Source organism: Haliotis cracherodii, unplaced genomic scaffold (genome assembly GCF_022045235.1).
Source record: "Haliotis cracherodii isolate W230 unplaced genomic scaffold, xgHalCrac1.p SCAF_11, whole genome shotgun sequence".
NCBI classification, from domain to species: domain Eukaryota; kingdom Metazoa; phylum Mollusca; class Gastropoda; order Lepetellida; family Haliotidae; genus Haliotis; species Haliotis cracherodii.
Window position 1 is genome coordinate 8,956,790 of NW_027266266.1, and position 14,415 is coordinate 8,971,204.

General features: G+C 40.8%; 1 pseudogene; it reads left to right on the forward strand.

Annotated features, from left to right (window-relative positions):
• The window catches only part of LOC139456182 (zinc finger protein 721-like), a 46,512-nt pseudogene extending 38,168 nt beyond the window's left edge, over window positions 1-8,344 (forward strand).
• The last annotated feature ends 6,071 nt before the right edge of the window (window positions 8,345-14,415 follow it).

Below are 14,415 nucleotides of genomic sequence, written 5' to 3' on the forward strand. Positions count from 1 at the left end.
GTGGTAGGACTACAGGACAAACAATGTCATCCTTGTAAAGTAGAGATGTCTAATTTCTATCGACGATGACCAGTGGTGTTCTCTCCTGCTGACAAATTCCTCCCCGCACCATAACATCCCCCTCCACCTTTCGGCATGACCTGAACGCAACATGCCACTGTTCATTCTCCCCTTCAGAAACGCTGTCTTCCATCAGCTCTGAACAGACAGAACTGACTTTCATCAGTGAAGACCCTCAGCCAGTCCGGCCTCATCTCAATCTCGATGACGATGTTGTGCAGTCAATGGCTGTCCACTGTAAGGTCTGTAAGCCCTAATTCCTTGAGCCCTGAGTCGCCTGGCGAGTGCCTGCCTTATAACCATATGTCCTAAGGCATTCGTCGCTGATGATGTCACAGTCAGGAATTGATTCTGGAGATGCAAAGTATTCAAGTACCGGTTTTCATTGGGCGTAGTTACCCTGAGTCTGCTGTTCTTGGCCTGTCTGATGTCTGCTTGGTCTGTCTTTACCATTGCATCAGGTTAGTCGAAGTAACATGGGAGCAACCAAAAGTTCCATCAATGTGGGCATGGCTGTCCCCCGTCTATATCATACCCAGGTCCTGGGTATGTTTGGGTGTCAGTTGTGGCATTTTTGTAATATTTTTTTTATCAGCATGAGTGTCTGACATGTAACTTCAGCTCCCCGAGTGTCACGTTTTTCACTCTTTCGCATTTTATACAAATTAATGTGTCATAGATAATTGTTGTGTTTGGGCAATGTGTTGTCCATTGATTTAGTTTGAACTTAAGTTTGATTTGAAATCATAGTTTTTGCAATTACATTTTTGAAGTGGTAAAAATTCTTTTGGCCATCAGCATGATCAGTGTATGTACAAAATATAATTATTTAGAAAGAGCCTTTTATACCATGTATGCAGAGTGACTCATCTGGTGCTGTTATTGGATGATTTTTTGTAATATTTTTGTCTTTCAATCATCTTGTGATTAACATGATTAAAACTGACCATGTATTTCTATATTTAGTGCTGTCTTTTTTAACATTAGGACTCATGCTAAATGTGATCACAGATACTTTCAAACAAGTGACATTTAGTGCAGAACTCAGAGTGGTGTGTCTTGCTTCATGTGCTTGGAAAAGGAAGTGACTAAGCTTGTCATTATCTTTGTTTTTGTTGCTACTTTGCGGCCAGACTGTGCACATATGTACATATAATATAATAGCTGTTGAATACTTAGATACCTTTAAAAAAACATGATCTAAGTACTAAAGGCAATAAACCATTAATTCCTTTTAAGGAAATTGGCAACATCAGAAGCGCTTGTTAAATCTCCAACATCATCATCATCATCATTTAAGGAAGTGTAGGGGCGGTCGGTAATCTAAGCATGCTGAGAACAGCATTGAAATTTTTGCACACCTTGAACATGTTGAAATCTGGTATTGTGCCCAGATCTGGTCACATGGGCAAAATGTAATCAGTGACACACACCCTAATTTCAGCAGCGATATGTGCCTTAATATTTCGTGTCATTTTGCTTTTGTCGCTGATAAGGCCTCAATTTCTTCCATTGTTATTACTTATTTGCTAGATTTAGATTGTTATCTGAGAGGGTCTGTCATTTTTTCTGATATTTAGCCTCTGGATTCCATTTATTTTGCATTTGTTTTAGGATGACATGATTAAATTGATCATAAATAGAGTTATGATTTGATGACATAATTGATTTATTTCACTCATGTGTTTTTGTATGAGTGTGCTTGTAAAAATGTAGAGATAAATGGCATTATAAAAATACAGAAGAATATGATTCTTGCGAACCCTCTACCTCTATTACCTCTATTATATCTTTGCCCTAAATCCTGAATGTTGGCGTCAGTCACACTGACTTAAATTTTCAGATTCAGACATCCTCTTCACTGTCAATAACACAGTTAGTTGTTCCCAAATAGCACTGTAACCACCCAAGCTATGACATGTGCAATGGCGTGAATCTCAGTGTTTTCCTGTGTGTGCTAGAGTCAACACCTATTGTTATAGTTGTAACATTCTAGCACTTGGTATTAGTCACATTAATCTAAGATTATTCTAATAGTTTTTTATAAAACAGACACAGTAAGTAAATAGTTATAGCTGCTAACTGGAGTGATGATTGTATGCATGTGAGCATGGTGAGTAGAAGCTGATGTGTGGTGTGTTTGCGAGGTCGTAATGGAGTCTCATTCTACTCCCGGTTGCAAGAAGTGTGGTCGGTTTATGATCACGGAAGATCCTCATGGTAACTGCTGGAGGTGCAGAGAGACAATATGCACAGAGGAGGCAAGATGTGAAGTTAGCCTTCTTAAAGTTAGCTGAGGCTGTAACTAAGGCTAAGAGGCGTGAAGCGGCCAAGAGAAAAGTTGAAGTCATCACGGCAACCGACAGTGATCAGGCCTATGATTCTACCCTAAAACCTTTTACTCCTACTCCAGCAAAACAGCCATCTCCTGCACTCTCCATGAGTCTGATATAACAACTATTCAAGCAACAGCAGGAGATGATGAAGGCCATGTTTGATCACCATCAAACGATGGTACCCAAGCCAGCCGCATGGACCACACGAGACAGTCCAACCAACCTGCCAGCCGACCAAGACGAGGATTACCGTACGGGCTCCTGTCAGCAATCAAAAGAATCAAGCCATTCAGAGACTAGCGGAGACCAACAAAACCAAAGGTTTTTATTCTCTGGTCATCCTAGTTCAGAAGTAAAATACGACCGACATGAGGATGATAATCGACCAAAAGATCCTCAACAAGAAATTCCTGGTACCTACGCCAGAGTTCCAGATTGACGTTGAAGACAGGAGATTGGCTCATCAGTCTTGACCAAATAGATGCCTGTCTTCACGTCCTGATACATCCATTGTCACGGAAATACCTGTGCTTCGCAATCGATGGTTGAAGTTATGAGTTCTAGGTCTTACCATTTGGGATATCAATAGCCCCTTGGCTATTTACCAGGATTACAGCGCCAGTCATCAGGTTTGCCCACCACAGCTAGTATGAATCCATGGATACCTGGACGATTTCCTTGCTGACGACCAAGAGGAAGCTCAGCTACACTAGAACATGATAGCCGAACATCAGAACATGAAGTCTGAGACCACTTGGGTTCAAGACATCATATACATCGGAGTGCGATTCCAGCAACACAAGGGTTACACCAGTTACCTCCCAACTTAGTACGAGACCTGAATTGGTGGACTCACTGAGAGCATGTGATGAGCGGCATCCCTCTGACTTCTCCGATGCTCGAACACAAATCTATTCACAGATGCGTCAGATTTGGGATGGGGAGCCCATATGGATGATCTCACGGTACAGGGATCATGGAGCTCCAGAGAGAAGAACCTTCATATCAACTGCAAGGAAATGAAGGCCATCTATCCTGGCATCAAAGAAGCGTTCAAAATCATCCATCCTCAAAGCCATGGTTAACACCACAGTAGTGGCTTACATCTAGAAACAAGGGGGAACCAGATCCAGCATCCTAATGACAGAGACTACACAATTGTTTGCCTTGGCAGACTCTATTAATTGTCGGATGGAAGCGAGACATATACCCGAGAAACTGAACATCCTTGCCGACAGTCTTTCCCGCCAGGGCAGAATAGTGGCATCCGAATGGACCTAACATCCCCAGATTTTTGTTTGGATAACCATGTTATGGGACACACCACACCTAGATCTATTTGCCAGGGATCCATCACCAACAGCATCAGAGAGTGAGTACACCCTTGATTATCCTGATAAATAAGTGTAGGATGGATAAGGAACACCTGGAGTATCAACTGCCTCCAGTGACCGGAAGTGACTTCAGAACCGGAAGGGATAGAGCCGCTAGTGAGATCGTAACTGGAAGTGACATCAGCACTGGAAATAGCACTACAAGGTCCATCTAATCAGGAAATGATATTTTGGTAGAAATAGACTATTATCCAATAAAAGGGAAATGACAAACTGGAAGTGGTGTCAGCATCGGAAGTGATATCAGTACCAGTATTAGTGCCACAAATCCAAATTTAACAAGAAATGACGTCATTGGGTAGAAATTATTACTAACAAGATCAGCAAATATACTGAACAACAAAAGTTCCTGTGACATTGAATAAGATTTAATGCAAAGTTATGTTTTTTACCAAATCTGAAACAATTTCAGTTGGCAACAGATAAAGGACTCCTGCAAGTGTTCAAATGGTTTAATTTTCCATACTGATTTCATAAAAAAAACCATGAACATGCCAAAATGTCAATTTACAAATCAATAGCGTGTGTGTCCACCTCTGGTTGCGATGCAAGCAACACAAATTCGTCTCATGGAATGGACCAGGCTTCGTTCACACAAAGTCCTGGGGGATATCTGTCCATATCTGCTGGAGCATGTTTCGAAGTTCCTGGAGTGTCGTTGAAAGCGCCGATCAATCTCATCCCACATGTGCTTGATTGGTGAGAGATCAGGGGAGCGAGCCGGCCAGGGGATGACATTCACGTTGTTTTGTTGAAGAGAATGCTGAAAAAGTCCAGCAATATGAGGCCGGGCGTTGTCATGTTGAAAGGTAATGCCTGGGCCATGCCACGCAAAACAGGGCCTATGATCTCATCGCGGTAGCGCTATCATTGAGATTTCCCTCTACCACTATCAAACGGGTCCTCTGTCTTGCTGTAATCCCACCCCATACCATAATGCTACCGCCCCCGAACCGATCTTTTTCCATGACACAATGATTGACGTAACGTTCACCTCGACATCGGTAGACACTTGAATCTGAGACTCGTCAGTGAATAGAACTTGTCCCCACTGCATGGCCGTCCAGCATAGACGCTGACTGCACCACTGTAAACCTCCTTGATGGTGGTTTCCTGTCGAAATGGGACGTCTGGCGGGTCTTCTGGCAACAATCCCTACACATCTGAGGCGTTGATATACAGTTTGTGAAGATATTCGTCGAGGGCCAGGGATGCAGTCACTGTTGCTGGCTGGAATCGATTTCGTAGGTGTGTTGTTCGAATGCAGTTGTCTTGTCTATTATTGGTTACGGGTAGCATGCCACTTCGAGGATGGTCACTGACTGCATTCGTCTGTTGCCAGCGTTGCCATAAACACCAAATGGTGTTTCTGTGGACGTTAAATTGTCTTGCAACATCATGTTGACTCGATCCTGCTTCAAGCATACCAATGGCTTGCATACGCTCATTATTGGACAGGCGTAGCATTTCGTAATGTTGAATAATTGCGTAATTTTGTTGTTTTTCTGAGTGGTTGTTGTCAGCACGATGCTAAACAATGCATATGGAATCCCGTTAACGCACATGTTTTATACCCATTCTTGGGTAGTGAAATGCATGGGGCTTGCAAAAAAGTCAATTTTTGCATGGAATGCATGCTTTTCTGTAGCAGTTGCATTTTTGTAACTTGATCCCATACATGTACTACAATATTGAAAACCAAACTTTACTTGTTTGAAAAATACACTATAATATTGGTGTCACAGGAACTTATGTTGTTGAGTATATAACAGTAACTCTGATGAAGGTATCACATATTTGACCGATTCTTGATACATTCTGATTTTCCTCACATCTCGAGTCAGGATTAGAATTAGTGAATAATGGTTTCCAGAAGAGATTAATGTCAATTTCACAGGGAGTTACTATAGGCAGAACCCAACAGGTCCCTCTGGTATATGCTGGCAAAGATGTAATAGAGGTAGAGGATTCGCAAGAATTATCGAACAATATAAGAATACTACATCTATTACATCAGGAGCACTCCCGCCTACCTCCCCAATTCATCTACCTCAAGTGTAGTTAGAGTGGGGAAAAAAGTGAGATTCCTGCCATTGCACACGCCATAGCTTGGGTGGTTACAGTGCTATTTTCATGATTTGGGAACAACTAATTGTATGATTGACAGTGAAGAGGGCGCCTGTTGAAAATCTGAAAATTTTAGTATTGTGACTGAAGCCAAAATACAGGATTTATGGCAAACAGAGGTAGTATTCTTGGAATTATTAACAATGATAACTATTGTTCAATACATGTATTTATTATTTTTACATATTTTTTGCACCGTCGTATATATCATTTGTTCATAACTTTCCAACACATCCAGCGATTTATTCTTAAAGCGAAACACATGTGAAAGTTTAAGGAGGGGAGTTGGATTTTCTCTCCTTTTGCAATATTCCAGCAACACCAAGGCGGGGACACCAGAAATGGACTTCTCACATTGTACCCATGTGGAGAATTTAACTCGGGCCTTCAGCGTGACAAGCAAACACTTCAACCACTAGACCCAAAATGTTATTAACAGTAAATCAAATTATTTATATCTTCTATTCTGCATTACTGTTTTGAATGTTTTTATACAACTGGAATATTTGTTCATATTTATCATGTTTATACACATTTAGTTTATTAGAAAATTCTGTGCTTTGCATACAGAAACAGTGCCAAGTACATACATGATAAGGGCACAATAAACAATGACAGTATGGACAAACGGTTAAAAAATTATGTTTCTTTGTTGTTTAATGCTGCGCTCAGCAATATTCCAGCTATATGACGGCGGTCTGTAAATAATCGACTCTCGACCAGACAATCCAGTGATTGACATCATGAGCATCGATCCACGCAATTTGGATCAATGACATGCATCAACCAAGCCTGACCACCCCATCCCGTTAGTTGCCTCTTGTGACAAGCGTAGTCGTCTTTTGTGGCAAAAGCATGGTAAGAGATTAACATGATTAATGTGTGCATTGCTGCAAATGCTTACATATAACTGAAGTAAAGTAGAGTACACACACAACAGGAGATCAGGATATTTCTAGACTGTAGACTGTAGACATCAAGGACAATTATGTATACAAAATGATCACATATTTGCCACTTTGTTATTTTATGAGTTATATCTCAAGATATCTCAGTCTGTCATACAAACCCTGAAACAAATATTTCCAGTACAGCCAATGCAAGTCTATAATATTTGGCAAGTCACTTGATTTAATGCAGTAATGCAGTATCTGAAAATGAAATGAATCTTTGGGCTCCTTTTTATTATGTTTTATGACAATAATTTAACAACTGTTTTTTTCTTCTCTAAGACATGTTCATTACAGTATGTTCAGGGACTAGATGTTAGTCTTATATGGTCCCTAGCCCAAGTTGTTATTGGTGGAAACATCTTTGGGAATGCATTAACAAGGGAAAGTGACAACTCTTTTATGTTTTCAGTGAACACCATAACATCCACAAGTTAATAATGGAAGTACAAAGCCAACAACAGAATCCTGGCTCTGTTACTGAAACATGTGTAGTCAGGGACTGTGTGAGAGAGTTGCTGGAAACAGGTGATCTGAAGAAATTCAAAGACTGTGGTGGTCCAGCAAAGCAGTCTCATAAGTGTAGTGAGTGCGGGAAAACATTCATTAAATCAAGTGACTTGAAAAGGCACATGCTTTGCCACAGTGGAGTCAAACCTTATCAGTGTGTTGTGTGTGGGAAAATGTCTAAAAAATCAGGTGACCTGCAGAAACACATGAGGATTCACAGTGGAATCAAGCCTTATGAGTGTGTTGAATGTGGGAAAAAATTTACAGAATCAGGTTCTCTGCAAAAACACATGAGAAGTCACAATGGAATGAAGCCTTATCAGTGTGGTGAATGTGGAAAACAATTTACACTATCAGGAAACTTAAAGACACACATGAGAATACACAGTGGAATCAAGCCTTATAAGTGCATTGTGTGTGAGAAAACATTTACAGTGTTAGGTACTCTTAAGAAACACATGGGGAGTCACGGTGGAATCCAGCCTTATGAGTGCGGTGAATGTGGGAAAGGATTTACACAATCATACAGTCTGAAGGCACACATGAGGACTCACAATGGAAGCAAGCCTTTTCAGTGCAATGTGTGCGAGAAGACGTTTTCACAGTCGGGTAACCTGCAGACACACATGAGGATTCACAGTGGAATCAAGCCTTTTGAGTGTGATGAATGTGGGAAAAGCTTTACACAATTAGGTACCTTGCAAACACACATGGGGATTCACAGTGGAATCAAGCCTTATCAGTGTGTTGAATGTGGGAAAGGATTTACACACTCGGTTAGACTGAAATCACACATGAGGATTCACAGTGAAATGGATTGAAATCTCAGTGTAATGAGTCTGTATTTTGCAACTGATAACATGTTGATTGATCGTTTATCGTGTTTATCAGTTAATCATTTAATCCATGTATGGCATTTGACACCTTGAGATGGGTGTGTTTCATCAGCAGTATATAACTACATATATCGGGCAGGATAGATAAAACTCCCTGCATAGATATAAATGTAATATACAAATTGTTATTATCCTGTTATTATCTTTAAAATATATCCTAAAGGAGATGGGTAATTCAGAGTGTATGCTGATCCATCATAAAGACATTCGACAACAACTTGTTATTCTATTATTATTTGACATCTTTGATCATGTACATATGGGAAAATATAATGAAAGTCAATCTGTGTATGTGTGCGTGTGTGCGTGTGTGCGTGTGTGTGTGTGTGTGTGTCTGTGTGTGTGTGTGTGTTCGGCAATCTTATGGGACCATTTTCGGCAATCTTATGGGACCATTTTCGGCAACCCATTTACTATAATCATACCAGACTTTCTGGTACTTCATTTTCATATTATTTTCCCTTTTTTCATTGCCAAGTCAAGAGATTCCGACTTCAAATTTGCCAGCCTTTTGTGATAGATGGCCATGGTCAAGCTTGCATGGGTACACTATGAACATGCTGATGTGAAGGTACTGAGGAACTTAGTGGTGGGTATCGTCAATACCTGTTTGTTTGTGCACACTACAACAATGGAGGGACGCACAGTACATACAAACCCGTGAAGACTTGGGAATAACATCTGCATTAAAGTCACTTTAGATGACACATCCACTGGGGGTGAAATGATATATCTGCACTGGTGCATCAAGACTTTTCATACAATGATACGATACAAGACAATACACTTTCTAAAATAAATTACCTACTACACATTTAATGACACCTTCCCCCACTCCTGCCTTTTTGTGGGTTAAATATTGCAAAATGTGGTGTAATTAGCTTTTCAAGTTCACCGCTTATGAAAGCCACTACAAACATGTGTCTACAGCAAGCTTTTCCTTTTGAACCTGCTCTGAAATATTTATTGTCATGAAGCTTCAAGAAGGTATCATATTATGTGTATCGTGATACAATTGGGATCGATGACATGCATCAACCAAGTCAGCGAGCCTGTGGTAAATAAAGAGCATGGTCAGTTTACTGCTCCAAGTTGTTTTGTCAGCTGCAAGCTGGACAATCCTCCAGGCAAGACAACATTAACTGTCTCGCTGGATACACTACAACACCATGTCGGTCAGTGACAGATGTTAGTGATTAATATGTTCACTCATTGATATATATTAGAAAGTTTTCGTTCCATGGTCCAGTGCTAGAGCTTCTGCCCGGAGAGCAAAACGTCCAAGGTTCGACTGCTGGCCGCATCATCATAAAAGATGGTACTTGTTGTTACCTTTCCTGCTGCTCGGCATTAAGGGGCTTAAACAAGGACTGGTCGTCTTGGATTCATATACTATCATTCATGTTATTGTGGACAAACTCCTTCACAAACAAAACACATCAACACATTTCATTGTTATTGTCTTTTATTTATGTCACCCTTTCAGACATTGGATAATAAAATATTCCATACCAATTTTGAAACAATATTTCAGAGAGAAAGGCCTCAAGTTGTTAAAGTCGCTGACCATATGAGATCGGACATAAGCTATAAATCTTATTGTAGGTCTTCCTGAAACGATTGTTACTGCCTTCAAGGAACAAACCGTATGACGTTGACACAGTCGTACTGGTGTACATGATGCTGTTGACATTGATAGATATATACAGTGGTAAAGTTATTACTAATCTTTGCATAATTAGTCTCTCAAAAAGTACCAATACCTCACTATGTGGAGGGGCGGTCGGGTAGCCTAGTGGTTAAAGCGTTCGCTCGTCACGCCGAAGACCCGGGTTCGATTCCCGACATGGGTACAATGTGTGAAGCCAATTTCTGGTGACCCCCGTCGTGATATTGCTTGAATATTGCTAAAAGCGGCGTAAAACCATACTCACTCACTCACTCACTACGTGGTAACTGTGCCAACGTTATGCTGTTGGCCGGTTCCCGTGCCTCTCGACAGTTGTTAAAGCGTTCGCCCGTCACGCCGGAGACCCGGTATCGATTCCTGATATGGGTATAATGTGTGAAGCCCATTTTTGGTGTCCCCGCCGTGATATTGCTGGAATATTGCTAAAAGCGGCGTAAAACCATACTCACTCACTCGACAGAAAGACCCGCTACACGAAAGTGAGCGCACGGTTCACCGCAGCGAAATGCTGTATGGGATAGATCCAGATTGGGACCCTGCCATTGCCCTCCTCGCAGCCTCATGCGAGGGGCACATGCGATCTTGGGCAGGCAAACCAGGATGATTGTGCCCGAATAAGACAAACGTGTTCAGTGTAACAATTTACAGTTAGGAATGTTTTAAAACTATTTATGTATTTCGTATGTACGCACACCATTATACATACATTGACATATGTGGGACAAAGATAAAGTTTTTTTCGGAAGTTTGTTTACACCTTTCCACCTTTTCTTCTACTTTAAGAACCAATAGCTTTGTGACGAGCGCGACCTCAATACTATGAAAAATCTGACGCATTCGGCGCTTTTTCGACACAACCTAAAATGTGTTTGCCATGTAAATAAAATTGTCAGCCAGAAAAAGTACAAAGTTTTATTTTTTTTTATAAATGTCTGCTTTTGCGGCTGTAGCTGAAAGAAAGCATGTGGTTTCAATACAAAATCTATGCAAGGGACATGCAGTGTTACCTTAAAAAAGACAGTATACTAGTATATGGTTAAAGTCAAGTACATTGATGGTGTAGGAACCTAAAAACAATGTGCGTATTGTGTTGTCGTTTGCGCTGGGTTATGAATTTTCTCAATTGTATAGGAAAAGTGCACAATAAATTCTGCAAGTTAAATATTCTTATATTAAATATTGGAATGTGGTCTCTTCCCTCAATGGATTAATGCCCGTTCTAGAGTTATAGCCTACTGGATAAGCGTCACCAGGAAGCCTTCTACAAGAGATTCTAATCGATGTTGCGATCTATTAAAGAAATTAGGAATGTTGGAGATATTAATTGGTTTTCATGTGTACGAACTACCTCATTCCAGACTGAGTTTTACATGTCTGGATTTCCCATTATGTCGGAAATAAAGATCTATTGTTGTGTCTGTTTAATACTGTCACAATATGAAACAGGCACGATAGAAATAACAAATCCCAGTGAGTGCAGCTACGATGATATCATGAAAGTAGTTTGGAAACGCCAAAGTCAGATTAAAATCTTTTAGTGACAATTTCACGAAACTTGATAACACGGTCACTAAAAAATTCACGTAATTTGATAACAAGGTCACAAAAATGACGATCGAGTTCAATCATGATATTGCTAAGCTACGGGAGGAAAACGCAAATCTACGACACAGCCTGTGCATCGTGGAAGATCAGGATGAGGTTTACAGGCTAGATCTCGCCCAAATAAGCTTGTGTTTCATGAGCTAAACGGCGAACTAGGAGGAAACTGAGATGGGTCCGAACGTCTAGTGCATGAATTCGTGAAGACACAAGTCGAGATGATGAACGCAGACGACGTTTTTATAACGAGGGCACACCGGATTAACAGTAAAGAAAGATTACTGAAGAATCCAGACGACGGGCTATAGCTAGAACGGCACCTTAGCAAAACGTCGACGGGCGAAAACGGCACTGATTGGCGAAAACGTCACCTCGCCTCAAGCGATATATGGTAACTCGGAAACACCAATAATAATAATTGTGAAATGTTAAATCAAGTTTACATTAGAAATTAGCCTCTACTCCAACTATATACCAACTTAGCCTATACGCAACTCGACGTATTGTGAAAACATAACATGCTTTGAAGTGAAATAAATGAAATTGAACTCACATCGTCTGTAACAAACACATATTATTGTGAAATGTTAAAACAAGTTTTCCTTAGAAATTAGCCCCTTCCACCAATGAACTCACCGACTCTGATTGGGAGGCGCAGCCAACTTATTGTGAAAACAGTATACGCCTGGAAGTTTTAAGTACCTTATATTTACCCGATTTAACTCAATGTCTAGCTGAAACTGCATTTAAATACATCAAATACATGTAAATAAACCATAAATATACTACTGGGGGCACGGGTGGCCCAGTTGTCTAGGGCGCCGCGATTCCCTTGGGCACGCCAGAAACCTATGATTGTGGGTTCGAATCCCGGTTCGCCCCGTTTATGTTTCTAAGTTTGTCAGCACCATACCCGTGCTCGTGGGTTTCACCGAAGTGGTAAACGTCCGAGACCTGCATCACTTGGGGCTTTCCTCCCACATTAAGCTGACATGCCGCGATATAACTGGAATAATGTTAAAAGCGGCGTTAAACTCTAACTCACTCACTCACTATTAATGCTTAAATCACTGGATGGGGTTGGAAGTACCAACATGGCTAATGGGACACAAATTAAAACACATAATGTATACATGAGAAGCACATGGTACTAAAATAACATATCAACACAAAACATGACACAGCATTGCTCAAAAATCTGTCTGGCTCACCCGTGCCAAAATTCATCATTTCCACACCATACCCTTTTACCCATAACTCCGCTCAGCCACCCGTCCATCCACCGACTCCCACTCACAACTCCCCCCTCGCCCCCACTCATACACACCCACCCGCACCCAACCATCTTCCCCAGCACCGAATCATCCGTCCACACACTCGCCAGACCCACACTTCCGCCCATCTACCCACCCTCACATCTATGGACCCATCCACCCACACAGACAGACAGACAATAGTTTATTAACGTCTCACTTCTGTACATACATAAAACAGCTTTGTACAACTTGACATAGATAGAATGTACAGAACCATTCAATAGAATTATGAGAGACAAATTATCATAAAATTTATACATAAATGATGTAAAGATGATATAGTAAAAAGTTATCCATATAAAAGATGTTTTCTACGATTAAGACTTAAAAAGCAGACTTTGGCAAGTATAAAACACACACTGGAGTCACTGAAATTTAAACAAAGTTTGTCGATATCAGGTATATCTAAAACATTATAAGATTTAGCAGTACATTCATTAAAGGAGTTGCCCTGATATCATCATGTAATACGCAGTGAAACAAAACACGGACCTCGTCTTCTACGCTGCCACACACCTATCTATCCCTCACTCAAGTGTCATTATAAGCTGTAGTCCCCGTTTGCTTAGTGTAATTGCAATAAAGTAGTTGTAGCGTAATGAATCATCACATTGCAACCAATGGCCTTTATATAAGTAATTACATGGCGTGATATGAAATTGCCTACTTTTTCATTGATAACTAATGCATTCGTTGAGGCTCAACAAAACAAAGATATTGTCTTTTCAACTTCCGTTTACATATCTACCTCAAAATGCTTACTTCAGTTACTTAAGTACATTATGGCGTGATATGCAATAGGTATATGTTTAAGCATACGCATTGAAAATGTCTACCGGCAGATAGAAGGTATCATTTTAATATGCTTCAGGATCTGAATCTGATATCATGTAATGCTCTTTCTCCTGATACATGTTGTTCTCGGGGATCAGATGGTTATACAATCTTAGTTAATATCAACAGAGAGTGGAAAGCTCGGTCTATCACTGTAACACAGACCACGCAAATTGGGTTTAACGTCGCGTCCAAGATTATTGCACTTCGCGTTCAAGATTATTGCACTTCTATGGCATATGTATGTGTGTGGCTGCTTGTACTAGTCCGGACTGATGCCGATTTATAGTGCTAGCCCACTGAGATACCATGCCGCAGTTTTAACATGAATACCCCACTCAGACACAGTATACTGACTCCGAGCCGACCAGTCCTTGTTTTAGCCCGTTAATGTCGAGCGCCAGACAGGGTAACAACAAGTACTTTCTCTTAAGGTATTTTGGTATTACGCGGCCGGGTATCGAACCCCGGACCTTCCGTTCTCCGGGGGGACGTTCTACCACTAGACCACGGAGGCGGTCCAATAGCTATTAAACTAACACAGCGACACTACTGTGCTATTTATGTAATAGCATGAATGTAACATAAATGGTTAGTACTTTTCATAACAGACACAACCTGAATTGTACAACTGACAAGTCATGAATGTCAACGCATGTTCTATAAAGAGGGTGCACAGATATCCCGGTGGTCTACGGCG